The sequence below is a fragment of the Anticarsia gemmatalis genome, chromosome 3 (genome assembly GCF_050436995.1).
Source record: "Anticarsia gemmatalis isolate Benzon Research Colony breed Stoneville strain chromosome 3, ilAntGemm2 primary, whole genome shotgun sequence".
NCBI lineage: Eukaryota > Metazoa > Arthropoda > Insecta > Lepidoptera > Erebidae > Anticarsia > Anticarsia gemmatalis.
In genome coordinates, this window is record NC_134747.1 from 6,590,978 (window position 1) to 6,600,023 (window position 9,046).

The window sequence follows — 9,046 nt, forward strand, 5'->3', positions numbered from 1 at the left end:
ATGCTAGAGTACTCGCTGTAGATTTGCTTTAATCAGTCAACCTCACAACCTTGACTACGTGATTTAAATACCAAACTTTTAATTTTACGATCTAAATAGCATGATATGTTAATCATTTTAAAGAGTCACGCAAAAACCAAATGTTTATGTAATACGTGATTTTATAGTTGAAATTATTTACGAAATTACATTTTCAATTTCTTTGGTTGGTTAAAATATTTTATTTGAAGTATGATGTGAACAGAATTTCAATTAAGTTAATAATTTAGTCTGGAATATTTAACGAACTATATGAAACATTTCAGAGATACTTTTTTAAAACTTTTATTGCAAACAATTTTGGATTATTGGATTAGTATCGCCATAATAATGTGAGATCGTTGAGAATGTTGAGACAGTTAGCAAACGCTCAATTTTTCTTAACATTTGATACAATTGATATATTAGCGATATAACTTTAGGGCGATTGTATCAAATGTCAATAACAGTATATAATAGAGTAATAACAGTAAATTAAATCTTTGTCCGTAAAGCACCCCGCTCGTGATAATTTGTGAAATGCAAATTTTGAACTCCAATTTCAGGTTTTGCCGCGAACGCATTCGCATTCATCTTGTGAGTGATATACAGTTTGTACAGAGCGGGACATGCAGCCGTGAATAAAACAGAAAATGTATTCACAGGATACGTCACTGCAGATAGTGATATCCAAAATAAGCTATGAGGAAAAACATGAGCGTATATAGTTGTAGAAAAAACCATCAGTGTTATGAATTCACGTAACCTACGTTTGCAGTTGATAAAGATTTTAACTTTAGCACTTCCTAAAAAATATAAAATCAAAACGTATATTTTACACGCACAATTATACACACTTTTGTGATATTAAGTAAATAAGTGGTTAAATCTTTACAGATTGACTAACATTACTGCAGAATTATATAATTCATCTCGTATGCTCAACAAGAAAATATGAAAAGAAAGTCATAAGAAAGAATTTCCATCTCCGCTATTATAATTATCCCGTGATGATATTTGTTTCGAAGAGAGTTTATATTCATTAAACAACGCACTTAATATTCATACTACTTGGACTTATGAAAGTTCATAAGAGAAAACGAGCACACAGAAGGATAGACTTAAACAAAGTAGCCTATTAATATCGCTACATTGTGTTTTCGAGCTGCTTGCAATTTTTTAGTCATATTAAAAAATAAGCTGGGTATTTTGCTAGAAATATGTGCGGATATTAGTTTCAATATCTCTTAGTGGACGGCATAATTAAATACTGAGCTCGGTCACGCAGCCAAAGTAATACTCTTTGAAAGAGATTAACCGAAGTCCTATGACCGCTTTACAATATCTTTCTATTAGACTACCTATAATCTGAAATCTAACATTTAAATTCCGCACGCCCACGGTTCCGTATATAAAGTCGAAAGAAAAACAGAACTCCAATAAGATAACTCGTTTTTTTCTGTCAAAGTCGATTTTCCGTGGATTGATAAGGGTGGCGAGAGATTATTTTGGCATAGTTCTTTACGAATGTTGCCGGACCACTTACGTACATTCTTATATGTTAAGAAATATTTGTTGTAAATTGAGTGATACGTAGATGGGGGTACACGTCAATTTAGGAAAAGTGAGACAACTGAATTCCATATTAGCATGAACATAGTAGTTGATTTAATCAAACTTAGTATTTAGTAACTATTTGACAAAGATAGAGCTCATTTTATAGGTTTTACATATAAAAATCACCATCCCGTCGACACGTGTGAACGAATTGCTGTGTAGCGTGAGTTTCTATGTTCGGTAAATTCGAGTATAGAGAGTTTAACAATTGAACTTCTGTAGTTACTTAATTCATCATAACTTTTAAACTCTCGCGTTGCATGTTTAATATATGTATAATAGGATACGAGAATTAACGCGAACACGCATTTTACGCGGTCGCAGCATGCGACCACGGCGAGTGCAACCTGTGCCGAAACGTTAGGCATTTTAAGGTAAAATGCGTGTTCGCGTTAATTCCCGTATCCTATCATATATTACTTAATTCGTGTTGGTGGAAACTCTTATACTGAAAGAATTGTTGGTAACTTGACGGTGACCTGATACTAGGTGGGTTACATTATCGTTATACTTCTACAATTACGCATAATAACATACTTAGGTACCAACATTAACTATAATTAGGAACAAGGCCTACTACTAATGTGTACTTAGCTTTAACCCAAGCACTAGTGGTTGCTGAACCTTAAGGACTTTTAATACTTTTATATTATAATTTGAGACCATGTTATGTAAATTTAGGAAAAACAGACTTCTGCTATGAAAGCCTCATTAAATTCATTGAAGGCTAACAATTATCTAACCAACGACTCCTTGAATAAACTATATACTATATGATATAGACTAGTAACTCACCACTCCGAAAGTATGTATCTTTAAGAAAAAATAGCAAGAGTTAATGATACAATTTTGATAGGTCAATAAATCTGTTAAGACTTTATCATTATCATAAAAGTTATAAGTAAGCTAGCGATAAGATTGCGTTTTAACGACTAGGCAATTGAAAAATGGGTCGTTATTAAAAATCTGATTGACGCAATTATTTTGTAATCGTAAATGTTCAAGTGGCTATTAATCATTTAAAATTTATTCAATCATTCATTAATGAGAAATAGAATCTTAGAACGAAAATAGACTGAATAATCAATGACCTATATTTAATTAAATTGCTTCTTGCGAATCCTAGTGCGAAGCTTTACGTTACTTAAAGGCAATCGGGTATTCTGTAAAAAAATATATAAGTATGTTATATTTATAATACTATTTTAATACGTATCTAAAATATATAAACTAATTTTGTTGCCTGAATCAACGATAAAATATTTTAAAAATACGTGGTTCTGAATCGCAGTATTATCAAAGGCCTAGACTTATCTTTCTCTTTCCCCAGTATCGTGATATAATTACAATAATTTTCAATATATTTCGATTAATCAGTCTATCGTAATTTCCTGTTGTGACTAGGTTCGCCACAACATCCGCTCCATGCCGCACTATTCGATTTACGCACTACGCAATAGCGGCATTCTACAATATAATATATAGTAATATATACTCTTACAACCATAACTACATTTGTTGTTAATGATAGGTTGAAAAGTCCAACATATTTAACAGTTAATTTACATTTTACCCGCCGTTGTAACGATATACCAATAAAATGATAAAGTGTTCGCTGTCGTTGTTATTTCAGTTCATTTAACCGATAAACACGTCAACGTTGCCTGCCTACCTCTAAAAGGGATTATATATACTTTTGGGATACGACTGTCTATTATAATCCTAAGTATTGAGGAATAGCGACGCTATTTCTTAGAATCTATATTTACGGATTTAGGTAGAGAACACGATAACCTTTATTCAGCATCGGGTACGCGGCCAGATTGGATTAGATATTTCTCGAAAGGGAGAACAAATGATTCCCTGAGATTCAAATTATTGATTACGCTGGGAACTCTTCATCTATCATAGAAGTCACGGATTTAGGGCGTTGTATTTAAAGAATTCGGTTCCATTTCACATACCGTAGAGCAATGTAAATGCGTATAATGTTGTTTGTAAACGCTCTAAGCGTCTCGACACAATCTTTTTAAGTGCCTAGGTATAAGATTTCGCAAACAATTTTCAGCTCGGCAACGAGGTAATGTTACTAGAAACTACCGAGGTTTAAACACTGAAATGGTTTCTAATGGCGTATGCGAGAGAACAGCTAAACTAAATTAAACTAAACAACTAGTAAAACTCCCCGGTCACTTAACATACCGTATTAATTTTAACGATCAAAACCTCCTATTGTGCTAAATTCCTTTGTGAAAATCTCGCCGTACGCCGTAGTATTTGATTTTCACATTTTCCAAGAGTTTGTTTCGTGCATTAATTACTGAGTGAGCTAAACGAAACGGCCAGGTAAAGTTTTATCGCCCAAAAACATTTTTTCCAGTTAAACAATATTTCAGTTTTATGAATTATATTTTTCAATCTGTGCTTATGCATGGCGGGCCGTTTGCAGAGCACTTAGCATTCAACCGGGCGGACGGGTTACTTTATAGACAAATATTTCACTGTAACATACGAGCAACGCAAATAAAGCCGAGCATTTTTTCTTCACATTTATTTTTCCTCTGTCCTTTGAAGTTGCCACTTTATTTAATGCTGTGTTAGTTCTTATATTTCCGTTTAGTTGTGCAGCAGCTGATTTCTATGCATTGGTGCTTAAGAAACCAGATGCATTTAATTTAATACATGAAGCAGGTACGAAATGCTGTGTGTTTGCTGTTTAAGTTTTATGATACGACTTTTTCAAGTTTCTTTCTTACTTGGCTATTGAAGCTAGACACCTAAAGAGTTTTTGTTCAGAATTAAATTCGGATAAAACGAAAATGAAACCGGGTAAGTAAAAGGAAACAGGTATTTTAAAAATAAATATGTTAATTATGTTAGAATGTTTTAATAAACAAACAACATTTTTAAACAATCAGATAATATCTTTGAGCATGGCAATAACTCGTTATTCCCGTGCATCGTTGCTCATTATACAACAACAATGACACGACAAGCGTAATTATGAGCATCTGTCTATGAAGGATGATATTATGTACTAGCCGAGTGGATGCTCCCACTGAGAAGCTAAGAGCCCTCCGCCCACAATTTACACAGAGCATTATTCGGCGATGTTCAGAGCACTTGTCTCGAACCACTTAATGCTATCTAAAATTGCTTTAATGTTGTTCGGCATCAACCTCGATTGAGCGAAAGAGAATTCAAATGTATTTAATGCCCGATACTACCGCCTTTCAAACGATTATTTGCGAAAAAATGTTCATTCACTGCAAAACATCGAGTTTTCAGTATTTTTAACGTATCCATTTCGCTTCACTTCATATTTCGGTAAAATAACAAATTTTTTCCTCGTTTAATATATTTTTAGCTCTATTCCACCTGCGTACTAAGTATCCTGGCTCTGCAGAATGTATATAAAGGCCAAAACGGATTAACATATTGCTATTTAGGGAAAAATTAAAAATGACTCCATTATACGAAAGCACGGGAAAAATAAGGTGAATTTAAATTTGTGTGTTGTCGACCTTTAAATTTATTTCAGTCATGATTCGAGCTTTTGTAACGGTTGTAGTCACGCGCAGTCAGGCTCAACCACGGATGCTGTTGCGGCGCCATCGAGTAAATTTAAACAATAAAAGCGCACTAATATTTTATTGCACAGTTTCGCATGAATCGTCACTATATTCACGCTCACATTCCCTTACAGGCTGAGCAAAGATACTCAATCATGATTCATGCATGGCAGTGAATACTTTAAGCTATGCATGCCCCACACACTCGTATATTTCACGACGATTGTAACAGCATGGCGTTGTAAGCTCATAAATATTCTTAAGTGTTCTCATAAATATCTGAAATCATTGTTACACCTTTCCAAGAATTCTTTCGACTTCTCGGTTACCAACGGAACATTTGCTGATATAATTATCGACTCTGTAGTTCAAATTTATCTTTATCTTACTCTTTAGAAACCGTAATGATCAAATAACAAAGAAAAATACAGGTTTAGAAATACACAAAAGGACAAAAAGCGATTCGTACGAACAATTTGACGTACAACTGCTCTTGTGATATAAATTGAATGAGAAAAAAATACGAGTAAACAGGTCAAGTGGATGATTTATAGATTATTTAGTATCGGAGGAGGATTCTTGTATTTTAATTGGATCTCTTTAATTTTAATTCTACGAACTCAGAGTAAAAAGGAACATTATTTCTTATCGGCCATCTAATTACGTTTAATAAATGTATGATTATTATAACAAATTACAAATCATAGCACATAGTTACACAGTCCAAAAAACATTTACTGAAACAGTCATCAAAATTCGTTTAGAAGTTCGCGGGCCCGCTTCTACAAAGCAGATTAAGGGTACTTCCTCTTATATCGCGAAAGTCACAAATGATAAACTGAACATGGAATACATTTATTTTTTCACGATAAGTGGATAGTATTGTTTTTTATTACTGAGACTCTTGATTTTAAGTGAACATTATATTATTATGATAGATAAAAAAGAAAGCCATAATATCACACATTAAAAGAAATATAATAAAATTATTTTTGAAGAGAGATTTCCTCTTCCTAATAAGGTAACTCTTAGCGTTAATAAGATTATGTCCTTACCGTTGTGTAAGTGAAAGAATAAAAACACTGTAGGTGAGTGTTTGCTCGCACGTCGATGTTTCTTTATTTACGCTGCTCTATCCCGTGCACAACAGTGAACTTCTCACCAACGAAAGCTGATTTAATTAGTGTTGTTAGTACAGTAGCGGTGCTTGCAAATAATCTGAGTTTGAGCTCCACGCCGAGCTCACCGCACACAACAAACGCCTTCCTTTTTCGTTATTGCTAATAGACCCGTAACTGTTAACTCTTTACTTAAAACAGGCGCTAATTAATTACTACAGCCGTCATGAAACGCTCTTGACGGCTAAATTAGCTTGTTTTTTTGACGTAACAATAGATTTGAAAGATAATACTGGCAGATTGGAAGACTGAAATATATTTTTGGTAATGAGCGTCAAGACTTAAAAACTTGTTGAAGAATCGGATTATAAAAAGGAGAATGAATTAATGAAGTATGTACTTCAATTGGAAGTAAGTTTTTTAATTTTTCTAATTTTTTATTTACTATCATGTCCTGTCTTCAATTTAAAACAAAACAAAAAAAAAGCAAAACTATATTGTGAAACTTGTTTCTGTCCGTTGCAGCGCGAATTTTCCTCTTAACATTTTCTTGCTGGAGGCACTTCTTGTATACGACAATAAGTATCGCTGCTTCATCGTCGGAATTTTAAATAGCTGTAACACAGAGTCTGTGAATAAAGTTACAATATCGATAATAACCGCATTTTCTACTTTTACCTTGCAAACCACTCTAGCTAAGTAGACATTTATGACAATGGCACGGCCGTAATAGGTACTCCTACGTCATATTACGGGTTCACTTCATGATATATATCCGCAACCCTATCGCTGACGGCACGCATCGACTTCCTTTTCATAGAAAATTGTCTATTTATCTAACAGTGTTATCTTTGGCATTTCTTGAATGACAAAGCGGGGCGGCTCAATAACCATCCAATTTGCATAACCTAATTTCTCGTGGCTGCGTCAAATTGCTGACAGATCTCAGAGCCCGCACTCTGATCATAATAGATGGGACGTCGATTCCGATAACACCGTAAACTGACAACAATATATTTGGTCATTAACAGACAACGTTATTACTATCCGTATAGCTTACTGCTAATAACAATGCCAAATTATTGGTACTGACTACATAAAATCCAGTGATTCATCCAATAACATCAGAGCCTTACACACCTACCAAATATCTCATTAAAATACGTCTTACTACCTGTTATTTTAACCGTCTATCTAATCTACCCAAACTGACCCGAAGCCCTTTAATGTTAAAAACGAAAATTACTATTGTAACCAGCAGCAAATAAATAGATCTAGATCTTTGATTGATTGTAACAATACAAGCAGACTGAATACGGGCTGTTTCTTGCGGAAAGCCAACAATCAAACAAACTTTCTTACCTCGAGCAACGAGCTGTACGAACAAAAGCTACGACCCGGTACAATTGATGTAACTGTTACTTTTCCAGCTACACCGAGGTACATGTGTAGTAAAAAACTAGGATCTTTATTGTTCTACCGTTCAAGCTTATCATCTTATATCTTTTGCTATTTATTTCTTCTTACGGATAGCGTATATTATAGGCAAAGTTAATGTCCTGAGTACACACATAAAATGTTTGCACATGTTTAACCATTATACCTGAAAAATCTTAAGCTTAGAATCAATGTTAGAAGTTGAAGTAGCTTCCGCCGACGACATAATAGTTTCTAAAAGAATATGAGTGAAGTTACCAGAAATCCTATTTGCATATCAGCATTCGCGTAAACTGTATAAAATGCTAGAAAACAAACAAATGAAACTACATACATACAAATGTGGTGTTTACGAGTACTTTGAAAACACAATATACCTGAATGCTTTCTTTACATTTCAAAGCCATAAGCGGAAAATCTATTTTCTCAACAGAACTTCAAATATCATGCGAACTAGCTGCCGCCTCCGCCTTGAAAGGATTTAGTTAGGTATTCAGTTCCGAGGCTAGCCTCGTGTTTGCACTTTACCCAACAGACTATTGAAGGTAATTTGCAGCATCTACAAAATCGCTACTTAAGTAATTTTCCACCGAGATCGAGATTCCTGCCCGCACTTAAACTACTAGTACAAGATTAAGTTCAAACGAAACTTCACCATTTCTCCTCACCGCCGAGTAAAGATAAAGTTTGAATAAATGTACGTAATTGAGTGATAATTTCAGCCAAGTTATATGTAAATCCTACAGAGATTACACTTTTCCTCAGAATTTATACGGCCATTAAATAAACTTTGCTATATTTTCGTAATCTCGTATTCTGTATCTATACAAAAATACATACATTTAACGATCACCAGTGCTTTCAGCGACGACACATCAGCTCGTAAATATGGTCCATTGAATAGGGGCTACACTATATACTTTATCAGTAAACCATAGATGTGGCTTCCCTTCCGACGAACATAATCGTTAACTTACCACATTGGTGGGATAGTTTATGATTGAGTTCTTGCACATTTTGATTTGTGGTAAGTAGCGTTCGAATGTGAGGAATGAAGCTTCCGAATAATGCACCAGCCATTAAACCTGTCATTTCCACTTTCATGTTGTAAAATCTGTGAATTTCGGAAACTTAATGACCCGGCGAAACCTCTAATTTTGGACATCACTTGAAAACGACTTGGCTTCAAGACGACAATCCTTTGTTAACATAAATTAATTGCATATAATTTAACTCTAGTAAAATCTCAATCAATGAAAAGGACAGTTAACAATGAGTGGACGC